The sequence below is a fragment of the Nannobrachium achirus genome (genome assembly GCF_963921795.1).
Source record: "Nannobrachium achirus genome assembly, chromosome: 3".
Taxonomy (NCBI): domain Eukaryota; kingdom Metazoa; phylum Chordata; class Actinopteri; order Myctophiformes; family Myctophidae; genus Nannobrachium; species Nannobrachium achirus.
In genome coordinates, this window is record NC_137812.1 from 69,650,653 (window position 1) to 69,673,723 (window position 23,071).

Here is a 23,071-nt window from a genome sequence, read left to right on the forward strand (position 1 = left end):
GGGTTTTAAAAAATCGGCCTGAAGGTGGCGCTAAATGGGACAGATCCATGTTGATGACATGAGTGTAGAGCAAGTGTGTACCGATTTGTGTGATTTTAGGCCAAGATTTGTAGGAGCAGTGTCCAGAAAGAGTTTCGGCCTCATGGTGGCGCTAGAAGAGGAGGGTGACGGACAGACAGACACCTGGTCGAGGTTTCGATAGTAACTGCGACCTGACGGTCGCAATTTATCAGTCAGTGGCGGCGCAGTTGGGCCTGGTGTGGAGACAGGGAAATAATTAATTCAATAAATGAATAAAGCTCCTTTTAGTTGAGCTTGTACCAGTGAACTGTACTGTCATGAAACTTGTCATAAAGTCTTCAATCAATCACTCGATAAAGGGATCAATACTGCATTAGATAAATAACCCACATTTACCCAAAACAGCTGATCCACAAGCCCACATGCAGCCTTGTAGATCGGCTGTTTTTATTGTTTTAGTTTTTAAATTGTTTCCCCCTTTTTTCCCCCTGACTTAGTCTTTTCTAGGATCACCTTTTAGTTGAGCTTGTACCAGTGAACTGTACTGTCAATGACACTGTATACCTATGACAGTCCTATATCAATAATTAGTTCATTCGTGAATGACTTCCCTATGTGGAAATAAGCCAAAAACATTACTAGGATCTCCTTTTAGTTGAGCTTGTACCAAATCATGTTTATTACGTATCTATCTATCTATCTTCCTAAGTCACATGCATTCACATTGCACCGCACGCACGCTGCGCAGGTCAGCTCAGCAGCTGGCTTTTTTTTTTGTTTGTTTTTTTTGTAAAGCTCCAGCCAGAGTCAGGCGCCGAGGTGGGGGGACGGCACCAAGCCGGACTTGCGAGCCCAGGCAGCGGCCGAAGGCCGCTGCCCCCCTCAACCCCCTGGAAGTGCAGTAGACTGCATGCCTCTAGAACCTATCAGTAGGTCCCCATCCATAGACGGCGCTGTAGCCAAGGAATTCTCCCCCAGTCACTCACCTGACACACCAGGAAGTGCAGTGCACCAGTCTGTGTAAGCAACATGCACGTTGCACTGCTGCTGCTGCCTCGAGGTAGGAATCACTCATCTATATACAGTAACAGGGTTAAACTGCTCCACGTTGTCACAGTAATCATTGCTATAGAGTGTTTGTTCAGTAACAGTGTTAAACGGCTCTATATTGTGATAGGAATCATTCTTGTTTGTTCAGTAACAGTGTTACAGTGTGATATGAAAGAATCCACATGAGGGCAGTGTTTCCATTCTCAACTCACTGAGTTGAACAGAGGGCGGAACCCAATGCAATAACAAGTCCTATTATTTAGAAAGGAGTCACGTCAATGTCAGCATTTTTTTTCCCTCTCTTTTTGCCAACATTTTTTAAATCATTTTTTTAAATCATTTCACAATGTAAAAACAAAAATCCCTTTGAGAAAAATGTAATGACCTATACACAGTATCTATAGGCTGTGTCTGTGTATATTCTGAGTGTATTATGTATTTTCAAAGCGAACGTTTGTAACTCAAATTTTGCTTCTGGGGGGTCCCTGGAACTAAATATTTTGAGATGGGGGTCCGTGGCCAAATAAATATCATTTTGGGGGTCCTTCACATGAAAAGGTTTGAGAGCCACTGACATAGTAGTCTCTCAAGAACAGACTTACTGAGCTCCAGTTAAGTGAAAAGGACCTTTTCTTTGACGATGGCTGGCCAGATTGCTCACATAGAAACATACACACACACACACACACACACACACACACACACACACACACACACACACACACACACACACACACACACACACACACACCACCGCTCAGTTCACACGAGTGTGATTTTATTTGTGAGCCTGGTGATACCAGACTCATAACTAGGGACCCTCCTCCTTTTTATTTGTGAGCCTGGTGATACCAGACTCATAAACAGGGCCCCTAACGACACAGACTGATCACTAGCGGTGGGAGTGTGAAGAGCTCACTTCAAACAGGCCACCGGTGCTCCCTGGCCTGATCTTCACAGCCGACTGGACTCCTGACCATAGGCGATTTTAAGGGGTGTCTATGGGTGCACTTGCACCCCTGGCCGCCAGAGGGTAAACAACCTCATAAAGTCATTGCAAGCTACCACAAGCAACGAATTTCCACAGAAAGTGTCTGTTATTGGGACCGTACCTATGTTCCCCAGTTCTATGTTCCCCAGGTTCTATGTTCCCCATTTACCCCCCCAAAAAAGGTTCTATGTTCCCGGCTTACCCAAAAAAGGTCCCATGTTCCCCAGGTTCTATGTTCCCCACTTACATCCACAAAAAAGGTTCTATGTTCCCCGATCAACTTAAAAAGGTTCTATGTTCCCCACTCATCCAAAAATGCTGGAAACATTCATTTCTAATTTTAATAATAATTCAAAACAACCAATAATGGGGAGAAATTACGAATACTAGTGGGACAGGGGGCAATTTCAACACACTGAAGACCATAGCTGGTGCAATAATCCAGCCCCTCTTTGACTACGGAATCCACGTATGGTATCGTGACGCCCCACAAGCCCTAAAAATAAAACTCCAAACAGCCCAAAATAAACTAATTAGGGTCCTGCTAAACCTTCCCTATCAGACTCACCTCACCGCTACTCACCAGTTAAGAGTGGGGTGGCTCAGAGTACAGCAACTTGCAATGGGCCTGGTGTACAAGATACACTACACCACTATGATACCCAAGTACCTGTCAAAATACTTTATAAACATTAAGGATGTCCATAATTACAACACCAGAGTCAAAACCAACAAAGGGTCAAACTCGTTTTTCTGCTATACCACCAAAATGTGGAAAGCCTTACCGAAGGCCATAAAGGAGTGTGGATCACTAGCATCCTTTAAAATTGCCCTGAAAAACCACTAGGCAGCAGCCGTTCGCAACTGGTAAAAAAAAGACCCTAGCCCAACCCTACCCTCCCCTGCCCCTTCTTTGTATATACTTACTGTTTGTTTAGACTTACTGTTTTCTTTTTTTTTCTTTTTTCGTTCTCTCATTTTATTTTATTTACATATCTACTGCATAGTACTGTGTTCTATTCGTCTGTCATTCAATGTTATATGAGATACTTTAATGGTTTCCTGTGGAAATAAGCTTAGTCTTTTCATGGATCTCATTTTAGTAGACCTTGTACCAGTGAACTTTGCACAAAAAACATTCCTTGGGCTACAAATGGCCCCAGAATACGCCCACAAAACTGATGAAACTGATGAAAAGTGATGACTCATCACTTTTCATCACTGAACCATCGTTTTCTGGAGCCATTTGTAGCCCAAGGAATGTGTTTTGTGCAAAACAAATGCTTGCAATGGATTCAGCATCATGACAAACCCCTAGTTAGACCCCTCACATCCTACTTAAATACCCAGAAAAAAATCTTTTCTGGGTATTTTCCTCCATAGAAAACAGTGGCTTCCCACAGTCTATTTTTTATTTATTTTATTTTTTACAGTCTGTGGTTATTTAGCTCTGGTGGTGAACGGCTCCTAAAGCCCTCTCTCTCTCAAGCTAATATAACAGGAAAGAGAGAGAGAGAGAACATGGTCAGTGATGAGCAGTGTGTGCACTATATGAGATGTAGTGGCGTAGATAGGCCTTGTAAAGTAATGGAAATCGGATATACTCTGGTAAAATACAAATACCTACAAGTTCAGTCAGTAAGTCGTCCTCTGATCATCTCTACTGTCATTCACACTGACTAGACTAATTTAATTTAATCATTAGTTTAAAATGAAACTTTCGTTTTCATCAAAGGCAACATGTGTATATGAAAGGGATAATTTACAAGTTTATTTCTTATTAACTGTCATTTAAAATGAAGCCATTTAACTGTACCTTTTTGATACTGTACTTCTACTCCACTACATCTCAGAAGCAAACTACAATTATTTACTAGTTATTTTGGAATTTTTGTTCATTTTATTTTTAAGTTTCAGTTGTTCAGATCATCCCTCCCGTCAATCGCATTGGTTATGCTTTTCTTTACGTTGTTTAAAAGAGAGGTGACATGGGGTGAGTAATGGATAGAGAATGTATCATTTTGGGTTGAACAATGTCTTTAGGGTACGGCCACGCCACACTTTTATTCTACCCATTGGGCGGATCCTGCCAATGCATTTCAATGGGGAATGGAGAAATCCTCAAATGGCAGCAAACCGCTCCATTTCCATTGAATTGCATTGGCAGAATCAAAGGTAGAATAAACGTGCGGTGTGACCGTGCCCTAAACCAGGGGTTCCCAAACTTTTTTAGCTCGGGGCACCCCTATAAATATATTTCTTCATCCGAGGCACCCCTTCATTATTATATTCCTAATTTTCACTCACAGCACCTTATATTTAAAGCATATTTTAGCGATTATGTTGCAAGGAAATTGAGATAATAGCCATTTTGGTTAGAACTGACTGAAAATAACTTTGTACTTCAAGTTTAAAATGATACTAAATATGTGTTTGAATGTCCAAATACATTTCAAATATTTTCAAAATATCTCGCGGCACCCCTGGACTGCCATCACGGCAGCCCAGGGTGCCCCGTCACCCACTTTGAAAAACCCTGCCCTAAACCAATTTATATTACTTTACTAGAGGAAATCCTGACTGGGATTCTGACAGTTCAAATCATAATGTGTCATGACTATTTCTGTCAACATTAACAAAAAGGAAAAAAAAATCTGTGTTTAATAGAACAATATAAAGCATTGGGTGTGTGTGTGTGTGTGTGTGTGTGTGTGTGTGTGTGTGTGTGTGTGTGTGTGTGTGTGTGTGTGTGTGTGTGTGTATTGCCCTATTGCGACAAACAATAGCCTTTGGGTATTCAGTCAAAATGAAGAAAACTAAGTAAATACAATACTAGGATATTCCTATCTTCATATTTTTGTGTTGGTCTTTTTTACCCTCCTTTTTATGACACTGGTTGTGTTGTCCATTCTGTTTGTTAGCTTAAAGAATCCTACTCTCATGTCTGTAAACATAGCCTGAAGGAAAAACAGATGCCAACAACTAAGGTATTAAAAGTGTGTGGTGGTGTGGTAGGATCAGCGGGAATATACATAAGATACCCGAGAACTCAAATGTGGAGGAGAGGAGTTAAAACATTTCATTCTATAAAACAGCCAACATGTTTCAAGCGGTTAAGGTCTTTCAGGGCAAGAACTGAATCAGCTGATGGCTATTTTATGAGTAAAACTCTGTAATATTAGGCAAACAGAGGCAGAGGTGCATGGGGGTCTCCAACAATGCGACAGCACAGCCAGAACACTGAGCTCGGGATTCACCCATGGTTTGGAGACCAGAGTTCATCTCTACTCTTTCACTGGCTGCACCTTCACTGAGAAAATCTATCCATACTTTGAGTCTGATCTTAATAATGATGGTAAAAACTCAGTTCCTCTGATCACCTCTCCTGTGAATCACATTGGTTAGACTATTGTTTATGTTGTCCAAAGGAGAGGTAATATACAACATATTGCAAATCACACATGTCTTTCTGTCACCATTAAAAAAGTGTTTAAAGGAGCGAGAAACCCCGCATCTTTATTTGTTTTTATCAGAATTCAGAATATGAAAAGAAAATGTAGGAGTGGTTGCTACAATATAGGAGCAGTTGTATAAGCCACGTCCAGGGACGTGCTGGGCCCCTGATTCAGCCCGGGACAAAAAGAGTTGTAGAGGCCCTCATTGCGCGCTATAGAGAGAGATCTCTCTCTATAGCGCTGCTGCTACTCAAAGATTTGCCATTTCAGATCATGACAAGTGACAAGCCAGTGGGCCAATTAGATGAGTTATATTTCGTCATTGTCGGGTGGAAACCTTGTATGTCCAAAACCATTTTAAAAATGATTTAAACTAGTGAAAACAGCCGATCTACAAGCACACAACGCCTCGCACCGCGAGGCGTTGTGTACTTGTAGATCTGCTGTTTTCACTACTTTTGTGCAACAGCCTTGTATGATGAAGCAGGGCTTTGCTTTGCAAAAAAATATATCAATTTGAAACTTGGAGATACAAGGTTTCTGCCCGACAGTGACGATTTACTTTGTTGGCCGCCCAGCCCCCAAAATGGAACGAAGGCCGACATTTTATTTGTATTTTTTTCCTAATGGCCGGCCTGGTCCAGGCCGGGAATGAACCGGCCGTTCGGGAGTTGTTCCGCTTTTCCCAATGGCCAGCACGTCCCTGGCCACGTCACGCTGAACTAATGGTACGCCGAGAGCAAATGAGTGGCGCCAAATATTTATTTTCTACCCAGAAACTAGAACACAGAAATGGTGAACAGCAGAAAGCTCTGAATCCACAAGCCTTTGGGCCAATTGAACCATATCATTGCTTCCTCTCACATCTGATGACTCATTGATATAATATATATTTATAGAAAAAGTGATTTTGGATTTTAATAACACAAGTGTGTGTGTGTGTGTGTGTGTGTGTGTGTGTGTGTGTGTATTTCAGAAAACTATAGACTTGGGTATTCAGTCAAAATTTAAATGCATTCCTTAAAGTATAGTAATAATAGGCATTTTGTTCCAAAAATGTGTTATGCAAAAGTTGACCCGCTGGTGGCGCTATAACAGGCCAATGTGAGAAGGGAGGCATCTGTTCCTTGACCTAGTGGGAATGTGCTTGCAAGATTTCACGCATATCGCAGGCTGTATTCATGAATTAATTAAAAAATAAAGTGTGCGTGTGTGCGTGCGTGCGTGAATGAATGAATAAATAATAAAGTGTGCGTGCGTGCACGTGCGTTCGTTCGTTCGCTCGTTTGTTTGCACTTTATTTATTTATTCATTCATTCATTGAATGAATGCGTTCGTGGAACGAATGCTCACTACGGTCGTCTGTATTTTTTAAGCCCTGGGAAACCCACCTTAACGCCCTCATTAGCATAATGTATGCGAGCATAATGTATGCAAACCACGCCCACACGCATTTCCAAACCATGCCCCGCCCCCAATTTGCATATGTCGACTAAGCTCCTCCCCTTCATTTACATACGGTCGTCTGCATTTTTTACGCGCTGGAAAACCCACCTTAACGCCCTCATTAGCATAATGTATGCGAGCATAATGTATGCAAACCACGCCCACACGCATTTCCAAACCATGCCCCGCCCCCAATTTGCATACGTCGACTAAGCTCCTCCCCTTCATTTACATACGGTCGTCTGCATTTTTTACGCGCTGGGAAACGCCACTTAACAGCCTCATTAGCATAATTTATGCGAACCACACCCACACACATTTCCAAACCATGCACTGCCCCCAATTTTCATACGTCGACTAAGCTCCTCCCCTTCATTTACATACGGTCGTCTGCATTTTTTACGCGCTGGAAAACCCACCTTAACGCCCTCATTAGCATAATGTATGCGAGCATAATGTATGCAAACCACGCCCACACGCATTTCCAAACCATGCCCCGCCCCCAATTTGCATACGTCGACTAAGCTCCTCCCCTTCATTTACATACGGTCGTCTGCATTTTTTACGCGCTGGGAAACGCCACTTAACAGCCTCATTAGCATAATTTATGCGAACCACACCCACACACATTTCCAAACCATGCACTGCCCCCAATTTTCATACGTCGACTAAGCTCCTCCCCTTCATTTACATACGGTCGTCTGCATTTTTTACGCGCTGGAAAACCCACCTTAACGCCCTCATTAGCATAATGTATGCGAGCATAATGTATGCAAACCACGCCCACACGCATTTCCAAACCATGCCCCGCCCCCAATTTGCATACGTCGACTAAGCTCCTCCCCTTCATTTACATACGGTCGTCTGCATTTTTTACGCGCTGGGAAACGCCACTTAACAGCCTCATTATTTATTTATTTATTGAAGGAAGGAAGGAAGGAAGGAAGGAAGGAAGGAAGGAAGGAAAGAAAGAAAGAATTTGCCTAAATTTACGGGGTTCTTAACAAGGAGGCAATTAATTAATGAATGAATGAACGCACGCACGCACGCACCACGCCCACACGCCCACACGCATTTCCAAACCATGCCCTGCCCCCCCCATTTGCATAAGTCGGCTTAATTTACATAATTAATGCGTGCGACGCCCACAAAACTCATTACGTTAGGCCCACTCGTTAAGTCAGACTCCTCCCTCTTGTTGAAACCACGCCCACTCGTTAATAGCAGATCTACAAGCTCACAACGCGTCTTGATGCGACGCGTTGTGAGCTTGTAGTTGAAACCACGCCCACTCGTTAAGTTCGACTCCACCCCTTGTATTTGCGTGTAATTAGCACGTCAGCGCGATGACGAGAGCGCTTGTCATGTGGCCTCATTTACAGGAAGGAAGGAAGGAAGGAAGGAAGGAAGGAAGGAAGGAAAGAAAGAAAGAAAGAAAGAAAGAAAGAAAGAAAGAAAGAAAGAAAGAAAGAATTTGCCTAAATGTGTGGGGTTCTTAACGAGGAGGCAGTAATTACGCACGCATGCATGCATGCATGCATGCACACACACTTTCTTTTTTATTTATTTATTTATTCATGTGTTCGTTCATTCATTATTTATTTATTTATTTATTTATTTATGTATTTATTTATTTATTTATTTATTTAAATAAATACTCTGTTGCTAGTATCCACAACTTTCCAACATCCCATAATGCATTGCGCAGAAGTTGGATGGAGCTTCCGTGAGCTTGTATGTGTTATTTAATACCAGTAACACGAGAAGCCAGACAGCGAGTTTGGAGACGGTAGCACGCTGCAAAGCGGAGTTATGGCTCTTTAAAGCCGGAGTCCAGGGGCGGAAATAAATAAATAATTAATTACATAAATAATCAGTCTCGGAAACAGTCGGGAAATAAATAAATAAATAATCAGTCTCGGAAACATAGTCGGGAAGTAAATAAATAAATAGATAAATAAATAATTAAACCAGTAAGACTCCCTAATATATACTGACTGCGTAGCGATTTGCGTGATTTTAGGGCAAAATCTGTAGGAGTAGTGTCCAAAAATGGGTTTTAAAAAATCGGCCTGAAGGTGGCGCTAAATGGGACAGATCCATGTTGATGACATGAGTGTAGAGCAAGTGTGTACCGATTTGTGTGATTTTAGGCCAAGATTTGTAGGAGCAGTGTCCAGAAAGAGTTTCGGCCTCATGGTGGCGCTAGAAGAGGAGGGTGACGGACAGACAGACACCTGGTCGAGGTTTCGATAGTAACTGCGACCTGACGGTCGCAATTTATCAGTCAGTGGCGGCGCAGTTGGGCCTGGTGTGGAGACAGGGAAATAATTAATTCAATAAATGAATAAAGCTCCTTTTAGTTGAGCTTGTACCAGTGAACTGTACTGTCATGAAACTTGTCATAAAGTCTTCAATCAATCACTCGATAAAGGGATCAATACTGCATTAGATAAATAACCCACATTTACCCAAAACAGCTGATCCACAAGCCCACATGCAGCCTTGTAGATCGGCTGTTTTTATTGTTTTAGTTTTTAAATTGTTTCCCCCTTTTTTCCCCCTGACTTAGTCTTTTCTAGGATCACCTTTTAGTTGAGCTTGTACCAGTGAACTGTACTGTCAATGACACTGTATACCTATGACAGTCCTATATCAATAATTAGTTCATTCGTGAATGACTTCCCTATGTGGAAATAAGCCAAAAACATTACTAGGATCTCCTTTTAGTTGAGCTTGTACCAAATCATGTTTATTACGTATCTATCTATCTATCTTCCTAAGTCACATGCATTCACATTGCACCGCACGCACGCTGCGCAGGTCAGCTCAGCAGCTGGCTTTTTTTTTTGTTTGTTTTTTTTGTAAAGCTCCAGCCAGAGTCAGGCGCCGAGGTGGGGGGACGGCACCAAGCCGGACTTGCGAGCCCAGGCAGCGGCCGAAGGCCGCTGCCCCCCTCAACCCCCTGGAAGTGCAGTAGACTGCATGCCTCTAGTCCCCATCCATAGACGGCGCTGTAGCCAAGGAATTCTCCCCCAGTCACTCACCTGACACACCAGGAAGTGCAGTGCACCAGTCTGTGTAAGCAACATGCACGTTGCACTGCTGCTGCTGCCTCGAGGTAGGAATCACTCATCTATATACAGTAACAGGGTTAAACTGCTCCACGTTGTCACAGTAATCATTGCTATAGAGTGTTTGTTCAGTAACAGTGTTAAACGGCTCTATATTGTGATAGGAATCATTCTTGTTTGTTCAGTAACAGTGTTACAGTGTGATATGAAAGAATCCACATGAGGGCAGTGTTTCCATTCTCAACTCACTGAGTTGAACAGAGGGCGGAACCCAATGCAATAACAAGTCCTATTATTTAGAAAGGAGTCACGTCAATGTCAGCATTTTTTTTCCCTCTCTTTTTGCCAACATTTTTTAAATCATTTTTTTAAATCATTTCACAATGTAAAAACAAAAATCCCTTTGAGAAAAATGTAATGACCTATACACAGTATCTATAGGCTGTGTCTGTGTATATTCTGAGTGTATTATGTATTTTCAAAGCGAACGTTTGTAACTCAAATTTTGCTTCTGGGGGGTCCCTGGAACTAAATATTTTGAGATGGGGGTCCGTGGCCAAATAAATATCATTTTGGGGGTCCTTCACATGAAAAGGTTTGAGAGCCACTGACATAGTAGTCTCTCAAGAACAGACTTACTGAGCTCCAGTTAAGTGAAAAGGACCTTTTCTTTGACGATGGCTGGCCAGATTGCTCACATAGAAACATACACACACACACACACACACACACACACACACACACACACACACACACACACACACACACACACACACACACACACACACACACACACCACCGCTCAGTTCACACGAGTGTGATTTTATTTGTGAGCCTGGTGATACCAGACTCATAACTAGGGACCCTCCTCCTTTTTATTTGTGAGCCTGGTGATACCAGACTCATAAACAGGGCCCCTAACGACACAGACTGATCACTAGCGGTGGGAGTGTGAAGAGCTCACTTCAAACAGGCCACCGGTGCTCCCTGGCCTGATCTTCACAGCCGACTGGACTCCTGACCATAGGCGATTTTAAGGGGTGTCTATGGGTGCACTTGCACCCCTGGCCGCCAGAGGGTAAACAACCTCATAAAGTCATTGCAAGCTACCACAAGCAACGAATTTCCACAGAAAGTGTCTGTTATTGGGACCGTACCTATGTTCCCCAGTTCTATGTTCCCCAGGTTCTATGTTCCCCATTTACCCCCCCAAAAAAGGTTCTATGTTCCCGGCTTACCCAAAAAAGGTCCCATGTTCCCCAGGTTCTATGTTCCCCACTTACATCCACAAAAAAGGTTCTATGTTCCCCGATCAACTTAAAAAGGTTCTATGTTCCCCACTCATCCAAAAATGCTGGAAACATTCATTTCTAATTTTAATAATAATTCAAAACAACCAATAATGGGGAGAAATTACGAATACTAGTGGGACAGGGGGCAATTTCAACACACTGAAGACCATAGCTGGTGCAATAATCCAGCCCCTCTTTGACTACGGAATCCACGTATGGTATCGTGACGCCCCACAAGCCCTAAAAATAAAACTCCAAACAGCCCAAAATAAACTAATTAGGGTCCTGCTAAACCTTCCCTATCAGACTCACCTCACCGCTACTCACCAGTTAAGAGTGGGGTGGCTCAGAGTACAGCAACTTGCAATGGGCCTGGTGTACAAGATACACTACACCACTATGATACCCAAGTACCTGTCAAAATACTTTATAAACATTAAGGATGTCCATAATTACAACACCAGAGTCAAAACCAACAAAGGGTCAAACTCGTTTTTCTGCTATACCACCAAAATGTGGAAAGCCTTACCGAAGGCCATAAAGGAGTGTGGATCACTAGCATCCTTTAAAATTGCCCTGAAAAACCACTAGGCAGCAGCCGTTCGCAACTGGTAAAAAAAAGACCCTAGCCCAACCCTACCCTCCCCTGCCCCTTCTTTGTATATACTTACTGTTTGTTTAGACTTACTGTTTTCTTTTTTTTTCTTTTTTCGTTCTCTCATTTTATTTTATTTACATATCTACTGCATAGTACTGTGTTCTATTCGTCTGTCATTCAATGTTATATGAGATACTTTAATGGTTTCCTGTGGAAATAAGCTTAGTCTTTTCATGGATCTCATTTTAGTAGACCTTGTACCAGTGAACTTTGCACAAAAAACATTCCTTGGGCTACAAATGGCCCCAGAATACGCCCACAAAACTGATGAAACTGATGAAAAGTGATGACTCATCACTTTTCATCACTGAACCATCGTTTTCTGGAGCCATTTGTAGCCCAAGGAATGTGTTTTGTGCAAAACAAATGCTTGCAATGGATTCAGCATCATGACAAACCCCTAGTTAGACCCCTCACATCCTACTTAAATACCCAGAAAAAAATCTTTTCTGGGTATTTTCCTCCATAGAAAACAGTGGCTTCCCACAGTCTATTTTTTATTTATTTTATTTTTTACAGTCTGTGGTTATTTAGCTCTGGTGGTGAACGGCTCCTAAAGCCCTCTCTCTCTCAAGCTAATATAACAGGAAAGAGAGAGAGAGAGAACATGGTCAGTGATGAGCAGTGTGTGCACTATATGAGATGTAGTGGCGTAGATAGGCCTTGTAAAGTAATGGAAATCGGATATACTCTGGTAAAATACAAATACCTACAAGTTCAGTCAGTAAGTCGTCCTCTGATCATCTCTACTGTCATTCACACTGACTAGACTAATTTAATTTAATCATTAGTTTAAAATGAAACTTTCGTTTTCATCAAAGGCAACATGTGTATATGAAAGGGATAATTTACAAGTTTATTTCTTATTAACTGTCATTTAAAATGAAGCCATTTAACTGTACCTTTTTGATACTGTACTTCTACTCCACTACATCTCAGAAGCAAACTACAATTATTTACTAGTTATTTTGGAATTTTTGTTCATTTTATTTTTAAGTTTCAGTTGTTCAGATCATCCCTCCCGTCAATCGCATTGGTTATGCTTTTCTTTACGTTGTTTAAAAGAGAGGTGACATGGGGTGAGTAATGGATAGAGAATGTATCATTTTGGGTTGAACAATGTCTTTAGGGTACGGCCACGCCACACTTTTATTCTACCCATTGGGCGGATCCTGCCAATGCATTTCAATGGGGAATGGAGAAATCCTCAAATGGCAGCAAACCGCTCCATTTCCATTGAATTGCATTGGCAGAATCAAAGGTAGAATAAACGTGCGGTGTGACCGTGCCCTAAACCAGGGGTTCCCAAACTTTTTTAGCTCGGGGCACCCCTATAAATATATTTCTTCATCCGAGGCACCCCTTCATTATTATATTCCTAATTTTCACTCACAGCACCTTATATTTAAAGCATATTTTAGCGATTATGTTGCAAGGAAATTGAGATAATAGCCATTTTGGTTAGAACTGACTGAAAATAACTTTGTACTTCAAGTTTAAAATGATACTAAATATGTGTTTGAATGTCCAAATACATTTCAAATATTTTCAAAATATCTCGCGGCACCCCTGGACTGCCATCACGGCAGCCCAGGGTGCCCCGTCACCCACTTTGAAAAACCCTGCCCTAAACCAATTTATATTACTTTACTAGAGGAAATCCTGACTGGGATTCTGACAGTTCAAATCATAATGTGTCATGACTATTTCTGTCAACATTAACAAAAAGGAAAAAAAAATCTGTGTTTAATAGAACAATATAAAGCATTGGGTGTGTGTGTGTGTGTGTGTGTGTGTGTGTGTGTGTGTGTGTGTGTGTGTGTGTGTGTGTGTGTGTGTGTGTGTATTGCCCTATTGCGACAAACAATAGCCTTTGGGTATTCAGTCAAAATGAAGAAAACTAAGTAAATACAATACTAGGATATTCCTATCTTCATATTTTTGTGTTGGTCTTTTTTACCCTCCTTTTTATGACACTGGTTGTGTTGTCCATTCTGTTTGTTAGCTTAAAGAATCCTACTCTCATGTCTGTAAACATAGCCTGAAGGAAAAACAGATGCCAACAACTAAGGTATTAAAAGTGTGTGGTGGTGTGGTAGGATCAGCGGGAATATACATAAGATACCCGAGAACTCAAATGTGGAGGAGAGGAGTTAAAACATTTCATTCTATAAAACAGCCAACATGTTTCAAGCGGTTAAGGTCTTTCAGGGCAAGAACTGAATCAGCTGATGGCTATTTTATGAGTAAAACTCTGTAATATTAGGCAAACAGAGGCAGAGGTGCATGGGGGTCTCCAACAATGCGACAGCACAGCCAGAACACTGAGCTCGGGATTCACCCATGGTTTGGAGACCAGAGTTCATCTCTACTCTTTCACTGGCTGCACCTTCACTGAGAAAATCTATCCATACTTTGAGTCTGATCTTAATAATGATGGTAAAAACTCAGTTCCTCTGATCACCTCTCCTGTGAATCACATTGGTTAGACTATTGTTTATGTTGTCCAAAGGAGAGGTAATATACAACATATTGCAAATCACACATGTCTTTCTGTCACCATTAAAAAAGTGTTTAAAGGAGCGAGAAACCCCGCATCTTTATTTGTTTTTATCAGAATTCAGAATATGAAAAGAAAATGTAGGAGTGGTTGCTACAATATAGGAGCAGTTGTATAAGCCACGTCCAGGGACGTGCTGGGCCCCTGATTCAGCCCGGGACAAAAAGAGTTGTAGAGGCCCTCATTGCGCGCTATAGAGAGAGATCTCTCTCTATAGCGCTGCTGCTACTCAAAGATTTGCCATTTCAGATCATGACAAGTGACAAGCCAGTGGGCCAATTAGATGAGTTATATTTCGTCATTGTCGGGTGGAAACCTTGTATGTCCAAAACCATTTTAAAAATGATTTAAACTAGTGAAAACAGCCGATCTACAAGCACACAACGCCTCGCACCGCGAGGCGTTGTGTACTTGTAGATCTGCTGTTTTCACTACTTTTGTGCAACAGCCTTGTATGATGAAGCAGGGCTTTGCTTTGCAAAAAAATATATCAATTTGAAACTTGGAGATACAAGGTTTCTGCCCGACAGTGACGATTTACTTTGTTGGCCGCCCAGCCCCCAAAATGGAACGAAGGCCGACATTTTATTTGTATTTTTTTCCTAATGGCCGGCCTGGTCCAGGCCGGGAATGAACCGGCCGTTCGGGAGTTGTTCCGCTTTTCCCAATGGCCAGCACGTCCCTGGCCACGTCACGCTGAACTAATGGTACGCCGAGAGCAAATGAGTGGCGCCAAATATTTATTTTCTACCCAGAAACTAGAACACAGAAATGGTGAACAGCAGAAAGCTCTGAATCCACAAGCCTTTGGGCCAATTGAACCATATCATTGCTTCCTCTCACATCTGATGACTCATTGATATAATATATATTTATAGAAAAAGTGATTTTGGATTTTAATAACACAAGTGTGTGTGTGTGTGTGTGTGTGTGTGTGTGTGTGTGTGTATTTCAGAAAACTATAGACTTGGGTATTCAGTCAAAATTTAAATGCATTCCTTAAAGTATAGTAATAATAGAATATTCTTATCTTATTCCTTTTCCTGTGTTTCTGTTGTCCATTCTGGACACCCACCCCCCCAATGCAACAGCTTTAAAGCAATGTGTTTTGACTGTAATGTTTTGCATATGGCTGTGTAGCCAGAAGCTCACGTTTTTGAGCCCCATTATTTCATCTTAAACATTCTTTAAGAAAACAAAACTTGTTCAAAGATAAAATGTGCCGTTTCTAAATGTAACTAGAAAATATTGTTCCTTCGAAACAATTGTGGGCTCGCTTCAAGCCAGAAAACAATGTCTATAAAAGTACAAAATGTCAAGATCGCAGGCAGTGCTCTCTTTGACGTTACTGAAATTAGCTGCATGCATGATTTGAGGCATTTTGTTCCAAAAATGTGTTATGCAAAAGTTGACCCGCTGGTGGCGCTATAACAGGCCAATGTGAGAAGGGAGGCATCTGTTCCTTGACCTAGTGGGAATGTGCTTGCAAGATTTCACGCATATCGCAGGCTGTATTCATGAATTAATTAAAAAATAAAGTGTGCGTGTGTGCGTGCGTGCGTGAATGAATGAATAAATAATAAAGTGTGCGTGCGTGCACGTGCGTTCGTTCGTTCGCTCGTTTGTTTGCACTTTATTTATTTATTCATTCATTCATTGAATGAATGCGTTCGTGGAACGAATGCTCACTACGGTCGTCTGTATTTTTTAAGCCCTGGGAAACCCACCTTAACGCCCTCATTAGCATAATGTATGCGAGCATAATGTATGCAAACCACGCCCACACGCATTTCCAAACCATGCCCCGCCCCCAATTTGCATATGTCGACTAAGCTCCTCCCCTTCATTTACATACGGTCGTCTGCATTTTTTACGCGCTGGAAAACCCACCTTAACGCCCTCATTAGCATAATGTATGCGAGCATAATTTATGCGAACCACACCCACACACATTTCCAAACCATGTACTGCCCCCAATTTTCATACGTCGACTAAGCTCCTCCCCTTCATTTACATACGGTCGTCTGCATTTTTTACGCGCTGGAAAACCCACCTTAACGCCCTCATTAGCATAATGTATGCGAGCATAATGTATGCAAACCACGCCCACACGCATTTCCAAACCATGCCCCGCCCCCAATTTGCATACGTCGACTAAGCTCCTCCCCTTCATTTACATACGGTCGTCTGCATTTTTTACGCGCTGGGAAACGCCACTTAACAGCCTCATTAGCATAATTTATGCGAACCACACCCACACACATTTCCAAACCATGCACTGCCCCCAATTTTCATACGTCGACTAAGCTCCTCCCCTTCATTTACATACGGCCGTCTGCATTTTTTACGCGCTGGAAAACCCACCTTAACGCCCTCATTAGCATAATGTATGCGAGCATAATGTATGCAAACCACGCCCACACGCATTTCCAAACCATGCCCCGCCCCCAATTTGCATATGTCGACTAAGCTCCTCCCCTTCATTTACATACGGTCTTCTGCATTTTTCACGCGCTGGAAAACCCACCTTAACGCCCTCATTAGCATAATGTATAAGAGCATAATGTATGCAAACCACGCCCACACGCATTTCCAAACCATGCCCCGCCCCCAATTTGCATACGTCGACTAAGCTCCTCCCCTTCATTTACATACGGTCGTCTGCATTTTTTACGCACTGGGAAACGCCACTTAACAGCCTCATTAGCATAATTTATGCGAACCACACTCACACACATTTCCAAACCATGCACTGCCCCCAATTTTCATACGTCGACTAAGCTCCTCCCCTTCATTTACATACGGTCGTCTGCATTTTTTACGCGCTGGGAAACCTACCTTAACACCCTCATTAGCATAATGTATGCGAGCATAATGTGTGCAAACCACGCCCACACGCATTTCCAAACCATGCCCCGCCCCCAATTTGCATATGTCGAATAAGCTCCTCCCCTTCATTTACATACGGTCGTCTGCATTTTTACGCGCTGGAAAACCCACCTTAACGCCCTCATTAGCATAATGTATGCGAGCATAATGTATGCAAACCACGCCCACACGCATTTCCAAACCATGCCCCGCCCCCAATTTGCATACGTTGACTAAGCTCCTCCCCTTCATTTACATACGGTCGTCTGCATTTTTTACGCGCTGGGAAACGCCACTTAACAGCCTCATTAGCATAATTTATGCGAACCACACCCACACACATTTCCAAACCATGCACTGCCCCCAATTTTCATACGTCGACTAAGCTCCTCCCCTTCATTTACATACGGTCGTCTGCATTTTTTACGCGCTGGAAAACCCACCTTAACGCCCTCATTAGCATAATGTATGCGAGCATAATGTATGCAAACCACGCCCACACGCATTTCCAAACCATGCCCCGCCCCCAATTTGCATACGTCGACTAAGCTCCTCCCCTTCATTTACATACGGTCGTCTGCATTTTTTACGCGCTGGGAAACGCCACTCAACAGCCTCATTAGCATAATTTATGCGAACCACACCCACACACATTTCCAAACCATGCACTGCCCCCAATTTTCATACGTCGACTAAGCTCCTCCCCTTCATTTACATACGGTCGTCTGCATTTTTTACGCGCTGGAAAACCCACCTTAACGCCCTCATTAGCATAATGTATGCGAGCATAATGTATGCAAACCACGCCCACACGCATTTCCAAACCATGCCCCGCCCCCAATTTGCATACGTCGACTAAGCTCCTCCCCTTCATTTACATACGGTCGTCTGCATTTTTTACGCGCTGGGAAACGCCACTTAACAGCCTCATTAGCATAATTTATGCGAACCACACCCACACACATTTCCAAACCATGCACTGCCCCCAATTTTCATACGTCGACTAAGCTCCTCCCCTTCATTTACATACGGTCGTCTGCATTTTTTACGCGCTGGAAAACCCACCTTAACGCCCTCATTAGCATAATGTATGCGAGCATAATGTATGCAAACCACGCCCACACGCATTTCCAAACCATGCCCCGCCCCCAATTTGCATACGTCGACTAAGCTCCTCCCCTTCATTTACATACGGTCGTCTGCATTTTTTACGCGCTGGGAAACGCCACTTAACAGCCTCATTAGCATAATTTATGCGAACCACACCCACACACATTTCCAAACCATGCACTGCCCCCAATTTTCATACGTCGACTAAGCTCCTCCCCTTCATTTACATACGGTCGTCTGCATTTTTTACGCGCTGGAAAACCCACCTTAACGCCCTCATTAGCATAATGTATGCGAGCATAATGTATGCAAACCACGCCCACACGCATTTCCAAACCATGCCCCGCCCCCAATTTGCATACGTCGACTAAGCTCCTCCCCTTCATTTACATACGGTCGTCTGCATTTTTTACGCGCTGGGAAACGCCACTTAACAGCCTCATTATTTATTTATTTATTGAAGGAAGGAAGGAAGGAAGGAAGGAAGGAAGGAAGGAAGGAAAGAAAGAAAGAATTTGCCTAAATTTACGGGGTTCTTAACAAGGAGGCAATTAATTAATGAATGAATGAGCGCACGCACGCACGCACCACGCCCACACGCCCACACGCATTTCCAAACCATGCCCTGCCCCCCCCATTTGCATAAGTCGGCTTAATTTACATAATTAATGCGTGCGACGCCCACAAAACTCATTACGTTAGGCCCACTCGTTAAGTCAGACTCCTCCCTCTTGTTGAAACCACGCCCACTCGTTAATAGCAGATCTACAAGCTCACAACGCGTCTTGATGCGACGCGTTGTGAGCTTGTAGTTGAAACCACGCCCACTCGTTAAGTTCGACTCCACCCCTTGTATTTGCGTGTAATTAGCACGTCAGCGCGATGACGAGAACGCTTGTCATGTGGCCTCATTTACAGGAAGGAAGGAAGGAAGGAAGGAAGGAAGGAAGGAAAGAAAGAAAGAAAGAAAGAAAGAAAGAAAGAAAGAAAGAAAGAAAGAAAGAAAGAAAGAAAGAAAGAAAGAAAGAAAGAAAGAAAGAAAGAAAGAAAGAATTTGCCTAAATGTGTGGGGTTCTTAACGAGGAGGCAGTAATTACGCACGCATGCATGCATGCATGCATGCACACACACTTTCTTTTTTATTTATTTATTTATTCATGTGTTCGTTCATTCATTATTTATTTATTTATTTATGTATTTATTTATTTATTTATTTATTTAAATAAATACTCTGTTGCTAGTATCCACAACTTTCCAACATCCCATAATGCATTGCGCAGAAGTTGGATGGAGCTTCCGTGAGCTTGTATGTGTTATTTAATACCAGTAACACGAGAAGCCAGACAGCGAGTTTGGAGACGGTAGCACGCTGCAAAGCGGAGTTATGGCTCTTTAAAGCCGGAGTCCAGGGGCGGAAATAAATAAATAATTAATTACATAAATAATCAGTCTCGGAAACAGTCGGGAAATAAATAAATAAATAATCAGTCTCGGAAACATAGTCGGGAAGTAAATAAATAAATAGATAAATAAATAATTAAACCAGTAAGACTCCCTAATATATACTGACTGCGTAGCGATTTGCGTGATTTTAGGGCAAAATCTGTAGGAGTAGTGTCCAAAAATGGGTTTTAAAAAATCGGCCTGAAGGTGGCGCTAAATGGGACAGATCCATGTTGATGACATGAGTGTAGAGCAAGTGTGTACCGATTTGTGTGATTTTAGGCCAAGATTTGTAGGAGCAGTGTCCAGAAAGAGTTTCGGCCTCATGGTGGCGCTAGAAGAGGAGGGTGACGGACAGACAGACACCTGGTCGAGGTTTCGATAGTAACTGCGACCTGACGGTCGCAATTTATCAGTCAGTGGCGGCGCAGTTGGGCCTGGTGTGGAGACAGGGAAATAATTAATTCAATAAATGAATAAAGCTCCTTTTAGTTGAGCTTGTACCAGTGAACTGTACTGTCATGAAACTTGTCATAAAGTCTTCAATCAATCACTCGATAAAGGGATCAATACTGCATTAGATAAATAACCCACATTTACCCAAAACAGCTGATCCACAAGCCCACATGCAGCCTTGTAGATCGGCTGTTTTTATTGTTTTAGTTTTTAAATTGTTTCCCCCTTTTTTCCCCCTGACTTAGTCTTTTCTAGGATCACCTTTTAGTTGAGCTTGTACCAGTGAACTGTACTGTCAATGACACTGTATACCTATGACAGTCCTATATCAATAATTAGTTCATTCGTGAATGACTTCCCTATGTGGAAATAAGCCAAAAACATTACTAGGATCTCCTTTTAGTTGAGCTTGTACCAAATCATGTTTATTACGTATCTATCTATCTATCTTCCTAAGTCACATGCATTCACATTGCACCGCACGCACGCTGCGCAGGTCAGCTCAGCAGCTGGCTTTTTTTTTTGTTTGTTTTTTTTGTAAAGCTCCAGCCAGAGTCAGGCGCCGAGGTGGGGGGACGGCACCAAGCCGGACTTGCGAGCCCAGGCAGCGGCCGAAGGCCGCTGCCCCCCTCAACCCCCTGGAAGTGCAGTAGACTGCATGCCTCTAGAACCTATCAGTAGGTCCCCATCCATAGACGGCGCTGTAGCCAAGGAATTCTCCCCCAGTCACTCACCTGACACACCAGGAAGTGCAGTGCACCAGTCTGTGTAAGCAACATGCACGTTGCACTGCTGCTGCTGCCTCGAGGTAGGAATCACTCATCTATATACAGTAACAGGGTTAAACTGCTCCACGTTGTCACAGTAATCATTGCTATAGAGTGTTTGTTCAGTAACAGTGTTAAACGGCTCTATATTGTGATAGGAATCATTCTTGTTTGTTCAGTAACAGTGTTACAGTGTGATATGAAAGAATCCACATGAGGGCAGTGTTTCCATTCTCAACTCACTGAGTTGAACAGAGGGCGGAACCCAATGCAATAACAAGTCCTATTATTTAGAAAGGAGTCACGTCAATGTCAGCATTTTTTTTCCCTCTCTTTTTGCCAACATTTTTTAAATCATTTTTTTAAATCATTTCACAATGTAAAAACAAAAATCCCTTTGAGAAAAATGTAATGACCTATACACAGTATCTATAGGCTGTGTCTGTGTATATTCTGAGTGTATTATGTATTTTCAAAGCGAACGTTTGTAACTCAAATTTTGCTTCTGGGGGGTCCCTGGAACTAAATATTTTGAGATGGGGGTCCGTGGCCAAATAAATATCATTTTGGGGGTCCTTCACATGAAAAGGTTTGAGAGCCACTGACATAGTAGTCTCTCAAGAACAGACTTACTGAGCTCCAGTTAAGTGAAAAGGACCTTTTCTTTGACGATGGCTGGCCAGATTGCTCACATAGAAACATACACACACACACACACACACACACACACACACACACACACACACACACACACACACACACACACACCACCGCTCAGTTCACACGAGTGTGATTTTATTTGTGAGCCTGGTGATACCAGACTCATAACTAGGGACCCTCCTCCTTTTTATTTGTGAGCCTGGTGATACCAGACTCATAAACAGGGCCCCTAACGACACAGACTGATCACTAGCGGTGGGAGTGTGAAGAGCTCACTTCAAACAGGCCACCGGTGCTCCCTGGCCTGATCTTCACAGCCGACTGGACTCCTGACCATAGGCGATTTTAAGGGGTGTCTATGGGTGCACTTGCACCCCTGGCCGCCAGAGGGTAAACAACCTCATAAAGTCATTGCAAGCTACCACAAGCAACGAATTTCCACAGAAAGTGTCTGTTATTGGGACCGTACCTATGTTCCCCAGTTCTATGTTCCCCAGGTTCTATGTTCCCCATTTACCCCCCCAAAAAAGGTTCTATGTTCCCGGCTTACCCAAAAAAGGTCCCATGTTCCCCAGGTTCTATGTTCCCCACTTACATCCACAAAAAAGGTTCTATGTTCCCCGATCAACTTAAAAAGGTTCTATGTTCCCCACTCATCCAAAAATGCTGGAAACATTCATTTCTAATTTTAATAATAATTCAAAACAACCAATAATGGGGAGAAATTACGAATACTAGTGGGACAGGGGGCAATTTCAACACACTGAAGACCATAGCTGGTGCAATAATCCAGCCCCTCTTTGACTACGGAATCCACGTATGGTATCGTGACGCCCCACAAGCCCTAAAAATAAAACTCCAAACAGCCCAAAATAAACTAATTAGGGTCCTGCTAAACCTTCCCTATCAGACTCACCTCACCGCTACTCACCAGTTAAGAGTGGGGTGGCTCAGAGTACAGCAACTTGCAATGGGCCTGGTGTACAAGATACACTACACCACTATGATACCCAAGTACCTGTCAAAATACTTTATAAACATTAAGGATGTCCATAATTAACACCAGAGTCAAAACCAACAAAGGGTCAAACTCGTTTTTCTGCTATACCACCAAAATGTGGAAAGCCTTACCGAAGGCCATAAAGGAGTGTGGATCACTAGCATCCTTTAAAATTGCCCTGAAAAACCACTAGGCAGCAGCCGTTCGCAACTGGTAAAAA